Here is a 16,131-nt window from a genome sequence, read left to right on the forward strand (position 1 = left end):
GGCGCTACCACCCGCACACATACCTCTTTACCCATGTGTGACTGTAATAACGGTCACACCCCAACCAACTGGGGGCGCTACCACCCAGCACAATAGCTATAACTCAAGCAGGACTGTACTCAAAGTCGCACCTTGTCTGGATGGAGTTACTACCACTCAGAATAGCTATTGGCCCTGCATGACTATATCACAGTCACGCCCTCACTGTAATGGTGGCGCTACCACCATGCACAAATATACGTGGCCTCACCATGCATCTGAATTATTGCAGACACTCCCACACCGAAGTAGTGGTGCCACCACCATAATCCAATGTATACCGTTAACCCATGTACGCCCCTACCACAGACGCACCCATACCATACTTAAAATAATGCTGAAATCATAACCCATCTCGGCATATGGTAGGTCAAACATGTCGGCTAGGCACATTCACCATCAGCCAAAGCATACTCCTATCATGTCAGCCAGGCACACTCACCATCAGCCAACAATGCTCCTAACATGTATATAAACACCATCCACAACCAGGATTGAAAGCACTCATAACCACTCCCATCCATAACCAACCCGACCAAGCATCACACATCATAATATGCATATTACATAACATTGTTCTTTGCATTTGCATTAATGTGTTCCTTAAAAACCATACATCTTTTCATGAAGCTTAAACAATATAACTTCCAAAAACATTAAATGCGACAAATCCATCCCAAATCCAAAGCTAAAAGTTGTGTCACTTCTGCAGGACCTAAAAGCTGCAAATCCTCAAATAGTTATATCAAGATTTTTCACATGCATAGCTCACCCAACATCAACGAACATTGTTGGTGCTTATGCCTAAAATGCCACAAGTCCATGCCAACTCCTGTGGGCATAAACTGAAAATCCTCAAAAGATTAAATCTAGTTTTGTATTCTCACGACCACACTTAAAGCCCCCACACATGAATAAGTCCATGCCAACTCCTGTGGGCGTAAACTGAAAATCCTCAAAAGATTGAATCTAGTTTTGTATACTCACGACCTCACTTAAAGCCTCCACACATGAATACTGTAAATATCATATCACCTCATGCTAAAAGTCCAAGGGAGTTTAGACCCATACACTGAAAATCCTAAAAGTGTTAGCTCTAGCCTCGGACATGACTGACACACTACTCTCCCATTCCTCCAGGTTCATACTCGCAAAACAGCTGCATTCATATGATCAGTGCAGTATGGTAACTTTAGAAATTACAGACCCATTTAAATAAAACAATCCTCATAAAAGTCCATTTACCAATAGTCTGTCGGACAGCAAGCGTCTCATTAAAAGCAGAAACGCTTCTTACTATCATGTAATGCCGAAAACCCATTCCCGTCCCAAACCTTTACTCGAGCAGTGAATCCTGCGGTTACACCCCATTACTCGAATTAATGTGTGGTCCACCTCACATGCAGTTCCATAGCACCAGCTTCACACGGTGACAGAAGTCTCAAAATCTTCCGTGTATTCCCAGCCGGCCACAGTTAACATAAAGATGAGCACTCCTAGCACAGCATCCTTGCCCAATAAGAACTGCTTCCTGCTTCCTGATCACGTAGCCATACGGTGTCGGGTACTTTACTCGAAATCCTCTCCATTCTTCACCCATGCGACGCGCTACACCTGCATTGTTTGAACCTTTACTGAGCGTTCGACACGCTCACCAACTCTCCTCACAGCCCCAGCTACGTCACCAGTAGCATGCTGGACACAGGGCAGTAAAGAGCTCCACACTCCAACCGTCAACCAGTGCTTGGTTCCTCCACCCGCTGACAATGCGGTATAACGAATGTCAAATAGACTTTTCATAGACAAATGTCCACCATTACATAGGAGTAAAGTGTGCAAAGGATGAACACCCAATGCACTTTCTGATCAGGCTTCAGTGCGCATATCCAACTATATGTGGAGCAGGCACATCTTCACTGCCCCTCCCGGTTGCAGATGGGCACGGCTTCCCCTTATTAGAATGGGGAAACTTCTGTCATCCAATCAATAAGCCACAGCTTCCCCTTTGAGGCTCACCAGGCCCAGCTCATTCTTGTCCCCATGGCCCGTTTTCAGTGATCAGTTCCGGGCCCAGTTCTTACTTATGAACCTATGAGCAATTGAGGGTCCCGCATGCCATGGGCCTCTCCTCCTCCCCCCCTGCCTGTGCCCTGGGTGATCGGCCTTACTTGTCTTGTTTCGGGGGCAGTGTTGTCCTCTTCCTTCTTCCTGCACCCCCCGCAGCAGGTTGTCCAGCATCAGCACGCAGGTTACTTGTCAGAAAGACCGACTCGTCGCCATCGTTACGAAGTGACTCTCATACCTTCTTGAATGTACTTGTAAGGTTTGTTCCAGCTTCTTGTGACACCTTGACAAGCAGTTACAATATTTCATAGTAAGAACCATAAAGGACATTAAAGGACATTGACACTGGCAGCCCATCACCCAGGCAGGGGGTTCACCAACTGACCAGGGCTGGAACCTTCACTCACACATTCCAACACTAATAACACCCCACATGACATCACAACATTCCTGCTTAGCCAGGCAAGACATGTACAACACAATCTCTGCCCCTATCAATGGTTCCTCGCTTGCATTTTAAGGTTGTCGATAGGATTGGACACGCAAGTGCTCTCTGTGGGCTGTCCTATGTCGGATGCCTAGTTGTACCCCCCTGGCTGAAAACATTACCTGAAACCACTGCCACTCCTCCATATGGGGCAGGCGCGCCATTTGATGTTGTGGTGAAGGGGTTGTTTTGTATGTAGGGAAGGTGCTTGCTACTTTGTGGGTGTTGTTGAACGTTGTGTGGTTGTTCCCTGTATTGTTCATGACCCCTTTGGTCTTGCTGTTCTCTTCCCCTATCCCGGGGAAATCCATATGGGCTTCCCGGATGGGGGTGCCCGTAATATTGGTCATCTTGGTAAACTGGGTTGGCTCTGCTTCTACACTAGTGTGAGAAATGTCCCCACCTCCCGCAATTACAATAGTTTCCTTGCCCCCCTCTGGATCCCGGCCCCCCATTTCCGCCATTACCTCTGTATCCCTGTCCACCTCCTCATCGCCCTCTGTATCCACCTCTTCTGTTGCTGGGGTACCACACTTGCCACTGCTGCCCTCTGTAATCCTCCTGTCCATTCCACTGTCTTTGCCCGTTGTCTGCCCAATTTGCAGCCATCCTCCCCTGTATCGCTACCAGTCCCTCCTCCTCCTCCATGTCTCTATCATGTGGGAGTGCTGCTACAGCTGCAGCGACCTTCATCAGTTTCGTTTGTACTAGCTTGGCCTCATCTGCCAGCCTTTTTAGTGCCACCTCCTTCTCCCTCTCTTTGATTCTTTTGCAATGGTGCACTATTATGCTCTGTATCTCTGCCATCCTTTCGCTTCAATCCCTGCTATTTTGTCAAGTGCTTTTGGCCCTTCTTTTGAGAGCCCCCTCTTTATTATGAAGTAAAATAACGAGGTCGACTGGTCATATGGTGTACCCATTTCAGCTCTCCACATCTCCTGTACTCGAAAAATGTAATCCACAACCTCTTCCCCATCGTTCATAGTGCATTGCATTACTGACTGTAAATCTGGCGTGTCTGGGAATGTTTCCCTTAACGCGTCCCAAACGCGTGCACGCACTGTATTGAAGTCAGCACCATCATGTCTGTCACTACCCAATGTTATTCCCGGGAAACCTGCTTTTGCCCATACCCGGTCTGATTGGTCACCTACTGCTGACACGAGTAAACTTTTAACATCTCCTATGGCCAGCGGCACTCCTGCGATGTGCTTCTACAAGGCATATATCCACTTGCTAGCTCCTCCTGATAACGGGGGCAGTGATTTTAGTAAGTTTGCCTTATCCATCTGTGCCCAGGGTATATAATTTGGTCTTCCCGCTCCCCGAAGTATTGGTGGGAGTTGTAATCGTCCCTTACTTCCTTTTCCAATACTCACCTTTGTTCCTCTCTTTCCCACCATAGCTATCCTTCCCATCCTGTTCCTTACTCCCCCTGTCCACTCCTGTTCCATTGCCCTCCCCAGTGGTGTCTCCCCGAACTCCACTAAACTTCCTCCTGCAGCCATTCCCAATCTCCCAGCTTCCTGCTCATCTTCCTCTATGTCACACCATAGACATAGATCTTCTCTCCCATCACCTTCCACTTCTCCTCCTTCCACACTTCCTCTGGTATTGTTCACTCCTAGTTCTACTATCTGGGTGGGCTCCTCTTGCATCCTGAACAGTATCTCCCCTTTTTTCCACCCTTCCTCATTTGATTTATCTAAGGCGTGTGATCGGGACAGTCGCTCTGACCTTGTCGTACCGGGCTCACCTTGTTCACATATACTTTGTATCCTCGACAACTCTTCTCTGGCTATTGAGAGCCTGGCGTCTAAGTCTTCTGTTAACTTACATATGTTTACTGATGGGGTACTCACCTGTCCATTTGATCGGGGGCAATCATATGGTGGTGGTGCTGTTGGCCGTGCTGTGGGGGCAGGTGTACTGTTCGGCACATATGTGGGATCACTATAACCCTCAGCCGGTGTGGGCTTATTCAAGAGTGGGTACAATCGGGTTACTTCCACCGATCCCTCTTTCCCCCCTTCCTCCTTACCACGCTCTGCCCTTGCGGATGGCGTAGCAGTGAGGGCGGGTTGATCGAGAGTGGTGTCTGTTTTCTTTGGTGGGGGTATTTCCTCGAATAATCGCCATAGGTCTAGTATCTCTCTCCTGTTATGAAAGTGTTTTCCCTTATACTTTAAGTATATACATGTTGCCACCATATCCAAAATGCTCTTATCAAAGGACCCTCCTTCTGGCCAAACCTGTGGGAGTCCTTCCCCTTTTAGCTCCATCACCCACTGGTCGTGGTACTTGGTTATTCTGTCTGCATGTCGCGGTAAGCTTCTACAAATTTGCGCTAGAGGTGTCTCCGCCCCCATGGTCGGATCTGTGTTGCTCTATTCACTTGAGTCAATCCCCTCTATCACTCTACGTGTGTAATTGTGTATGTGGGGTTCTGCTTACCGTCAGCCCCTGACGATCAATTTATGTTTTGCTCAAATGGAAAACATTTCTTTGTCAAATCTTACCAGGCCATACTTACATTGTCCACTTCACCTGGAGATCACTTAAATCAACAATAATTTATATAGACATCAAATTGCAAAAAAACATAAACAGACAATGTGCACAACACACAACAGACGTTCATCATACCATAATATACACGCATAGCATCCTTACCCTGCATGCCTGGCACTTCGTCTTACTCTACGGCGATACCCCCTAACCCTCACACAACTCTCTTTTTTTTTCGGACCTTGTTTTACTTCTAATAGGAAAGAGAAGAAAAACAAAGGCTAGTTCTAACTTATATTTCCGTGTCTGTTTATCTATACACCCTCAATTTATTTTTCCATGGTTTCAGTTATTCCCAGCAATAGTCGAGATAGCACTACGTGGCGCCGCCTTCTACCCCCTTGCAGAGTTAGGTTCCCATCCGCTTTTCCCTTTTTCACTTTTGTATCCTAATGGCCATATGCAAAGAAAGAGAAAGTATTAGAAATTAGAATTCCCCTCTCTGTTCCCAACTTATTTACCCTTGTCCTCTCAATTAGTTTCCCTTTTAGTGTCGCTCGCACTTAATACTCATGTGTCCGTCTTGATCCGAGACTCTCCGGATTTGGTCAGTCCAAGCGGTGCATCCTCGCACTCAATGGCCCCACCCAGCTCCGGCGAGCAGTACTAAGGGTTTTTTCAAACGGGACCCATACCCTCTCGCCCTAACTGCGTGCGCACGACTCTGCGTACCAGTTGCCATAGGTGGGCGGCTTTGTTGAGCGGGCGCGCTGTGCGTCTCCACTGCGACAGGGGCCGCCTCGTGCCAAGGGGACAGTTTAAGAAATTAAAAAACAAATCACGTCTATGGGGTCACCACTGAATGTAAGCGTCCCCAGAAACGCACCCCCCTTATTGAGAGGCAATGAAGGACACACCCCAGGAGGGAATGAGACCAAGACCAAGTGCGGGTGAGATCAAAAGGGTTTTTATCTAAATTCATATAGGGCATGCAACGGACTCTGCAAACTCTGAGAGCGCTCTGTCTCACAATAGCAAAGACAGGCCTACTTATTTACAGAACAACGTCATGGGTGACACATAATCGTGGGGATTGGGTGGTGATGTCTAGGGGGTATACATTGTAGACAGTTGCTCCTTCAGGATTGTTGGACATTGGTGTAGTGCCACGTGGGGTTGGAAGGTCAGCTGGGCTCATCGGGGTGGAGTGCCGGTCCAGACATGCCTTGTAGTGATGATTGGTAACTAAACTGACATTTGCCCTTGTGGCCACACATTCACACCCATTCGTTACACTTCATGCTTCCGTTGGCTTATAACTCTTGTAGCACTGACCTTAGATCAATAGGCAGGCAAGAACATTGATATGCAATAGGAAGTGTCCCAATACATCAGTTATAAAGATACCTTAGGTACAAACAGGCTAGTCCCATGTGCATGGTCAGGGGCATGGGGGGTGTTACTCGATCACCCTGTCTTGTTAGATTCGGTGAGGGATGGTATTACGATCTGTTAGTACAAGGGTGGGCACCCCCCTTTTGAGGGCCATTAACTTGGGGTCGGCGGAGATACCAATGGCCCATGGGGAGCATGTAACTGGTGCCTAAGAGACGGTGGGATTTAGGACCAGGTAGCTCGTAAGTCATGGAGTCAGGCTGTGGCGGCCTCTGAAATGGGGCGACGGATGCTTGAAATGGATCCAGCAGGGTCGGGAGGGCAGGCGAGTCTGTGCTGTTCGAACACCAGCTATATCTGGAGGGCCTGGGCGGGAGGAGGGGGAGAGGGCCTTGCAGCTGAGTGTGCGGCACCCTGCACAAAGCAGTGTACTGTCCCTTGGGTGAGGGGCGAATAACAACATGTGGACTCTCTAGGATGACGTATATGTATTTGCATTAGAAGGGATACTAACTGGGAGCCATACCCGTTAGCACAACATTTCACATCAATAGTTGGCATACTAACATGAGGTAGTGTTAGGCAGGTGTATGTGTAAAGAGGGAAATGCAGGCTATTCTATATTGTCATCAGTTAGCCAGTCTTCCTACATCTTCACATTATAAACAATATCTGTTGCATATTACTCTTTACCCATTCTTCTTCACATTAGCAGCAAACGTTAGTCAACACGACATATATTACATAATTGGTTTCTACACATTACAAGAGTTCTCGGGGAAAGCAGGGGTGTGGGGCTCCACACAGTCTAACGATGGGGGCTTGGTACAGGGTCAGGGCATGCAGGTTTTGGGCTGGTTTCAGTTACTTCCTAATGTTCCCGTTCATGGCTGGGGCAATGATGTACTGCGGAAGGTTAACAGCTACAGTGTTTTATTTTGTTGTTTGTTCGTGTCTTGTAGCTTGTGAGAACAAGTCCTCAGCAGATCTGCCATGCGGCGGGGAGTGGGGAAAGTGTGGGCCTCTGTGAGCGCGGTCTAGTGGGAGTCAAGCTGCAGCTTTCAGTGTTTACACTAGCTCTGCCTGGGTTAGACCTAGACATTTTTAACAAAATGGAGTTGGCTTAGTACAAGATGGCGTCTGTGCTCTGCCACATAACATGGTGGTGCAGCTTCACATGTCGGTCTGCAGCCGCCTTGCCGCCTGGGCCCGGGGGCCGGTGGGCTGCTGACGAGTCATGAGTCTTCACCAAGGTGGGATATGTAGTGGGAGGGGGGTCCTATTGACCATCCTCCCCTACAGAAGTCACATGAACATCCACCAATCACACCCAAGACCTCTACATCTAACTGCATCATCATAGATCACCACTTTAAACGTTAATCTCTCTGAGTACAAGTGTCATATCATTGGAAAGCACCTTCTACAAGAAATACTGTACAAGTCTCCAAGATTTGTACTTGCAGCTGCATGCATATCCATATGCATGAACACAAACTACAGGTGTGCATATTTTCTGTAAAATACATGAACACATTTTCTAGTTTCATATAAACAGATTAACTGACTTTTAGCTTGTATAGTCTGTAAAATGAATTTACTGTCTTTTTTCAATCTCCTTAAATCAACTGTCACTTACAAACCTTTATACTATTTAATTTCTGTATACACACACACACACACACACACACACACTCAAATCATATTGAACTAACATTTTTGAAATACAATATATAGACTACAAAATTGTCAAACAAAATTGCATGCACACACTATGTTCAAATCTCAAACAACAATACTTGTACAATACCATAAACATTTTTTTTATTTATTTAATTAATTTCATTTATATAGGGCAAGCAGCCCATGACATTGAGGCACTATTACTTGCAAAAGCTTAGGTACAGGAATAGTGGTTTCAGTGGTACATTATGAAATTCACAAGGCATACTAAATATATTTTGTTTGCTACAGTTAGTCATTGCAATACAGTTTATTCATTAACAACATATGATATGTATTCAACTGGTGTGACGTATCTTATGTGAATAAGATAGTTTCAATGGTTTTGAGGAAGGCGCTGAGGATGTCAATTAAAAAAATCAATGTCTAAATTAAAAACAGTGGTATATACAAACAAAATTACTAATATATTTCTTTTACAATTGCAGTGAAGACCATTCTCCTGAAAATAAGCAGCTGATTTTGAAGTACAAAGAACAACTAAGAAATAACCTGCTCATTATAGAAAAAAAGTAAGTTGAATACCACCATAATATTTCTATTATTACTCAAATAAACTGTAAAGTTAATTCATGCTATTTATGTGCCTAAAAATAGAGATTGTGCACGATTCTCTCCAAAAATCCCCATTTCTTAAACAGAGATTTGCATCCAGAATGGCCTGGAAATTCCTATTTTCTGACACACAAATGACCCACCCCAGCTGCTAGAATTTTGATATTATAGAACAAACAACTGTTTTAATTGTATAGCAATTAGATTTAATATTTATACTCCTCCACACCACTAGCTTACTTTTTTCTGTCATCTGATCCCAAGTTTAGTAGCACATTAATTCAAGAATAGCCATACCTACTAGTTGTAGTTGCCCAATGCACAATCACACACCATTGCATACATCTTCATCATCTTACTGAAACACTCATGCACACAGCACACATACATTGCAGAACACCCCAACCCATACCTTGTTTATTTTTTTCAACAGACCCTAAAGAATGCCTACCAAAAATCAAGTCCGTAGAAAGCAACGCAGAAGTAGAGCAAATTAAAATAAAAGTGTCCAACATAGGCATTCATCTCTAGCAAAATGTGTAAAAAAAAGTTGAAACAAAACAGCTAATACAGTCATTTAGTGAAACAAAAGAAGTTTCAAGTACAAAAACTTTGCCTCCTCTATCAAAATGTAAAACAAATCAGAAAACAATTAACAAACAATCAGCTATCACTACAGAGAAAACTGCTTCTATAAATCTTCATATAGTGCAAAGTAAGCATTCCAAGAAAAGTATTTTAGCCAAACAGTTCCGTCACAGAGTCCCACAATATAATATAAAAACAGGAGAGAAACCAGGTTCAACCCTTAAAACCTATCGTAGGAAATTAATCTTAGAAGCATTGATAGACAGTGCAATTCTTCTCAAAAGAAAGTTATTTATTTTAGTGTTAAACAAAATGAAACCACTAACAAAACTAATGACTAAATTACAAAAAGACTTCTCAATAAACGAAATGTCAACAGTAAGAACTTCTTAAGTATCTGCGGAGGTGAATGGAGTCACACTACAAGCACAGAACCATACTTTAATGAAGAAGCATACAAACAAAAGCAAACACATACAATTGCCATACATAGCAGTGGTTGAGGTTATGAAAATGTTAATAATACCATAATGGTACAAGAAGTACTCCTTACAAAAATATGCCCTGAAAAATTAGAATTACCCCTCCATTCAACTGAATCACAACGTCTAGTGTACAAATGGCCATGCACGTCAATGTGTAACATTCCCAAAAAAATGTTCAAGTCTTTACGCCAATTCCTCAATCAATATGTGAAAAGCAAAGACAAAATCAAAATTAAACTACTGCAAAATATGGATACCTCTCCAGTGCACAAGTACACAGGACTACAAGGACATTCATTGGCCTGCATTACAGGACCTACTTGCAAAACCACCTTCCATGATATCAAAAGGATATCAACACATCATTCAACTATAAGAAACCTAGTTTATAAACTGTACTATGCTAAAAGTCCTGCTTTAGCACTAGCCAATTTAAATAACATTCTTCTACATAGTACAGCAAAAGACCTACTTGAAGAAATCAACTATATCCAGAAAAAATATTTTGAAAGTGAAAGCCACTTACAGAATTAAATATCTGTAAACCAAATTAGCAACAATTCTATACATGGCAACCTTTTACTACACACATACAAAAAAGAAATACTAAAATTTAAAAGTACATTAGCTGAAGTACCAAACCATGTGTGTGTATGTTGCAGCAGAACTTTTTACAAAAGTAACACAAAAACTGTAGACCTATCATACACAATAGAAGGCAATGAAGATTCTAAATGGTTTGAATTAGCTCTCTACCATATAGCAGGAAACAAATATGATGTAACCTACCCCTTAATACTTTGCAGTTACTGCACTAAAAAACTTGACAACAACCAAACTCCTTCTTGTGCTATCACAAATAATTCGGAATTATATCCACTACCAAAACCCCTACAACAACTTAATTTATATGAGAGCATCATAATTCAAACAGTGCACCCATTTCAAGCAATAATACGTCTTCAACCAAAAACGGCAAAATTACCTCCCCCTGAATTAGCGAAAGGTATTTGTGGAAAAGTAGTGTATTTACCATTAGATCTAAAAGAAAATGTGCATACACTAGGAGTGCAACGTCCAATGCAGCAATCTTTAATTATCTTAGTAAATGGAGTACCTACAAAACACAAAAAGAATTGGTAACAGCTGGTAGATTTACATAAAGTTAGAGAAGCCTTGCAATATCTTAAAGAGAATAATGAATATTACAAAGAAATTAATATTGAAGAAAACTTGAAGGATACAACTGAAATAATTCAAGAGACACAAGAAGCTGGTCAATTTGAGCTCCTAGATCCTGCTACAATATCAAATACTTTAGACCATTATACAATTCATCCATTGCACTCTAATGACACCATAGAAGATGCACTGGAAACGTACCAAATGCGTCAAACAAAAGGATCACCAATCAGCATATGGAAAAAAAAGTATAGAAGCACGTGCTTTTCCTCTACTCTTTCCTACTGGCAAAGGAGGAAGGTACGATGATAGACCTATTCAAATATCAGCATCAGAATACCGCTCATTACAGATGTATTCTGAAGATTCCAGATTTAGACAAAATGTGGAATACATATTCAACCTACTCTTTGAAAGTGAACTAGCAACTTTATGTTATGGAGTTGCACACATATTAAAATCACGATACCACTTTCAAAATATGACAGCTACACAATTATTTAAAAAAGTGCAACAAAAAGATGAGGTTTTACAATCAAATATTACAAATCTATTAGCAAATATGTGTGGTACTAAAGAGTACTGGTTTCAATGTCATGGAGATGTACGTTGTATGATCAGAAACTTTGGCCCACCCACTTGGTTTGTTACATTAAGTTGTGCAGAATATGCATGGGAAGATTTACATGATTTCCTGCGCATATCAAACAAAAACAAAACAAACATAGATATACTAACACCTGGAGAACTTTGTTCTCTGGATCCTGTTAATGTTTCAAGATATTTTCACCATCGCCTCATTGCTATGCTACATTTTATTTGTAATAAAACTGTTCATCCCCTTGGAGAAGTGCAACACTTCTTTTGGAGAAAAGAATACCAAGCCAGAGGAGCACCACATATCCACATGCTTTTATGGATTAAAGGATCTCCTAAATTTGGTCAAGACAGTTATGCCAGTGTTTTACAGTTTATTGAAAAATATGTCACTTGTGAAATTTCATCAGAATCCACAAATAGTGATCTTCATGCACACATTTTACAATTTCAAAGACGCAAATGTGGCAAATATTGTCGTCACAAATACAAAAACGAAGGGAAATACTACACCAAATGCCGATTTGGTTTCCCTAGACCAGTTACAAATATAGGTCAAGTGAACAACCTCATGTCTTCAGTTAGACATAGGCCCTCATTACGACCCTGGCGGAAAGCGAAAAACGAGGGCGGAAATGCAATACCGCCATCGAATAGCGCTCGGTGCGACTATGACCCGTCACCGTAAAGTACGATGCCATTAGCGACACCGTAGTGAACGCCAACGCTAACTGCACCAAGTACGCGCGCGCGCGCCATGCCAAACCGTAATTAGCACCATGGCGCAAGGGTACGTGAATTCCGACCCTAGCGGACATGTACCTAACGCCATCAAGCACGGCGGAAAGTACCATTCCGCCATGGTGAGAAGTACGGCATCGCAAATCAACCGTAAACGGCCCCACTGAGTGCCTGTACACCGCTTCCTGGCCACATAGTACAACTCCCCGTAGGTGCAACGAAGTCACAATGCAACCAGTGAAATGTACAAGTCACCCATGCATGCCAACGAACAAAAGAATCACAAGAGGGGCCAATGGGAGCTGCAGGGCACAGATGGCACGAATACAGAAGCTATACCAATGGACATGACCTCAGTCTCCCACCAAGAAACGCACACAAACACAGGCAGCATAATTCCGATAATCACATCATTCCACCAATCCACCTGGCTGACCGGCATCTGTTACACAAAACCTACCCCCCGCCCCTGAGCATGACATCATCCAAACAGTCATATTGGCAGCCCTCACCCCTGACCTCACTGGGCTTCGTAGGCAAACGCGCCCAGCACAGTACCACGCAACTATACTCCGAAGCTGGAACCCAATGCAGATCTCCTCACAATACATCGCTCCCCAAATAGGAATATGCCACATCACTTGCAAAGAAGAACGCTACACGGCCCATATCAGAATAGAAATTTAATGCACAACAGATTCACCAAGCCCATACAGCCATTAGGCCATGAACTCCAAAACACATTTCACCATTGTGGGCTGCATCCGCAAGAAATGACCAGCTACTTCCTGTGTGACGCCCTGTTCCCTCATGGTACACAGGGGCTACATTCCGTACGAAAAGGCAACATGGAAGCGCCTAGAACCGCAGGGCCGTCCCAATAGGGAGGCACTAGTCCAGCTGAAAGGCCGAAATGTTGCTCCGAGCCGCTAGTACTGCGTAAGGGCATGTGGCCCATTGGCGATCGTCCCATAAGATCGTAATGCTGCTCCACTGATTAACACGAAGCAGCAGGTGTCGGGAGTAAAACCCATCTGCAGGAGTGGCATACAGATGGCAGTGGCAAAAGGGGAGGAGATACCTGTCAACCAAAAGAAAAGAAAAAGAAAAGAATGGCCATCAGAACTACATTCGAACAACTCACTTCAATGATCACACTAGATCCACAGCCATATGCATGCTAGCCCACTCCAAAGGATCATCACCACCCCAAAACCACTTGCGACTCATAACTATCCATATCGAGGTGAAAACACCATCACAAACGAGTGTACCTGTGCATGCGTCTGTGAAAACAGAATCCATCAGATGGGATTGGTAACGTGCATGGACACAAGTGTCTGAAGGCGCGTCGAGACAGGGAGGGCTCAACAAGGCCAGATAGACGATGATCCCACTATGGCAGCCCTGCATCACATAGCGCAGGGGAGGCGGACAGATTCCAAGAAGCCCTGTACATGGCAAACACCGTATCAAATCATCTGCCCATGCATCCATTCATCATTCCCTCATCCCGTAATGATAACGCCTGTTTCCATACTCACATAACATGTGAGAATTCCATTGAGTCTGTGCGTTATGCAGCCTGCAAAATCCACTGTGCCCCAGCCCGTAATTCCAGTGTTGTGAAGTAACATGTATTTGGGAACGTCCGGCCTCATCATCCACTTCGCTATTGCGCATCCCAAACTATTCATATGAATCATTGCATCCTCGCCATGGCCCCTGTCCCAAGGACACTGAACAATAGAACGTTATATTTGCAGTCAGACCTGTGGGCATCTCCTCGCCGCTAGCTGAAAACCGAAAGCGCCGCCCTCCGAATTCCTCATTTGCAACATCACGTCGAAAAGGCATCTGTGGCCGCTTGAAACCACAAATGAATCCATCTAGTGCGGCTGTGTGTGAAAATGGCAACTGCCTTCACTCACAAATGGAACGCCCCGCCCGTCGGTGCAACTCGGTACAGTGATGCATGAGGGCCCACCGTTACTCGAGTACTACGTTCCACTGACCCTTCACAAGTCTGTTCGCGACTGCAAAGAATGCACGTGAAACAATGGGACCATAGCCGAATGAACATATCAACCAATGTTACACGGCCATCGGGTACTAATACATGATTGTAATAGCAAGATGCCATTCCTCGAATTGCAGCGTTGTGTGCGGGACGTGCTCGCCCAAAGGGGAGAGCAGCTTGCACAGGTGGAATGAATCACCACAGGTGGAGGCCATACAGCCTGAAAACACATAAATTGCACGCCCAGTCTCCTCCCACAACCACTCCGAAATGCTACCGGCCGGACTCGCGATGTTGGCCCTGGGGGACCTGATAGCACTGCAAGTACTCCAACTCCAAGAAGAAGACGAACACCAACTACAACCGGCCGCACGGAGGAGACCCAGGAGGAGGAAGAGGGCAAGGCATGGCCAGCAAGGGCCGCCAGCACAGCCACTACCACCACGCAGGCAGCCCGCAATCCCACGCCTCCGAGCACATCCGTTCAACCTCACTGATGAGCAGATCCACACCCTCTACCGTTTGGACCGGGACACCATAGCCGCCATTGTGGACATGACACAGGCTGACCTTGTCAGCATGATAGAAAGCCCAACCGCCATCCCACCCCTACTGAAGGTGGTGTCTGTACTCCACTTCCTGGCCACAGGCACCTACCAGCACACAGTCGGACAGTTGCATGGCATTTCTCAGCCACTGTTCTCACGGACACTATTGCAAGTGCTCGATGCCCTCCTGCAGCACGCAGACGACTACATCTCTCTACCACGCTCGGAGCAGGAAATTACCAACACAAAAGTGGGATTCCATGCACTTGCCGGCATACCGGGTTGCATTGGTGCCATCGACTGCACCCATGTGGAATTGGTCGTCCCACATGCCATGGAGGCCCAGTACCGCAACCGAAAACAATTTCATTCACTGAATGTACAAATGGTGTGTGACTCCAACAGGATCATTACACATTGTTGTGCCCGATTCCCTGGATCAACCCATGATTCTATGGTCTTGAGGAACTCTACAATACCACGCTACATGGAGCGACACGCAGGGAACAGATCCTGGCTACTCGGTGAGTCTCATTTCATGCATGATGATGTGGGGTATGTGATGCGGCAATGACCTGGCAGGAAGGGGGGGGGTGCGTACGTAGCAATGGCATTCCACATAATTCGTTTATCGTCCACATACAGGTGATGCCGGATATCCACTGAAGAGATGGCTCCTCACACCAGTCCGGAACCCACGGGACCAGCATGAGGAGGACTACAACCATGCCCACTCACGTACCCGTGTAGTCATTGAACAGGCATTCGGCCTACTGAAGACCCGTTTCCGGTGCCTCAGCAGGTCTGGCGGGGCACTCCTGTACCGCCATGAGAAGGTTGCAAAGATGGTGATGGCATGTGTCATGCTCCACAACATGTGCGTATGTAGAAATGTGCCCATGCCCCCTGACGCAGAACTGCAAGCACCTGAAGATGGTCATGATGAGGGTGGGGATGTGGCAGCACCTCAAGGAGTCTGCGAGGCACAGGAGGGCCGTGAAATTCGTCAGCATCTCATAGATGCATGCTTCTAGCACTCACGCCTGGTGGCTGATACATGGACACGGGACTCGTGGCACTGTGTGTGTCTGGTACATGCACAATATGGACTGTACGCCTATGATGGCCTAGTACACAAAGATCATTGTCCACACATCTCATTGTTTGATCGTGCATTGT

The sequence above is a fragment of the Ambystoma mexicanum genome, chromosome 5p (assembly GCF_040938575.1).
Source record: "Ambystoma mexicanum isolate Mex_15411 chromosome 5p, UKY_AmexF1_1, whole genome shotgun sequence".
Taxonomy (NCBI): domain Eukaryota; kingdom Metazoa; phylum Chordata; class Amphibia; order Caudata; family Ambystomatidae; genus Ambystoma; species Ambystoma mexicanum.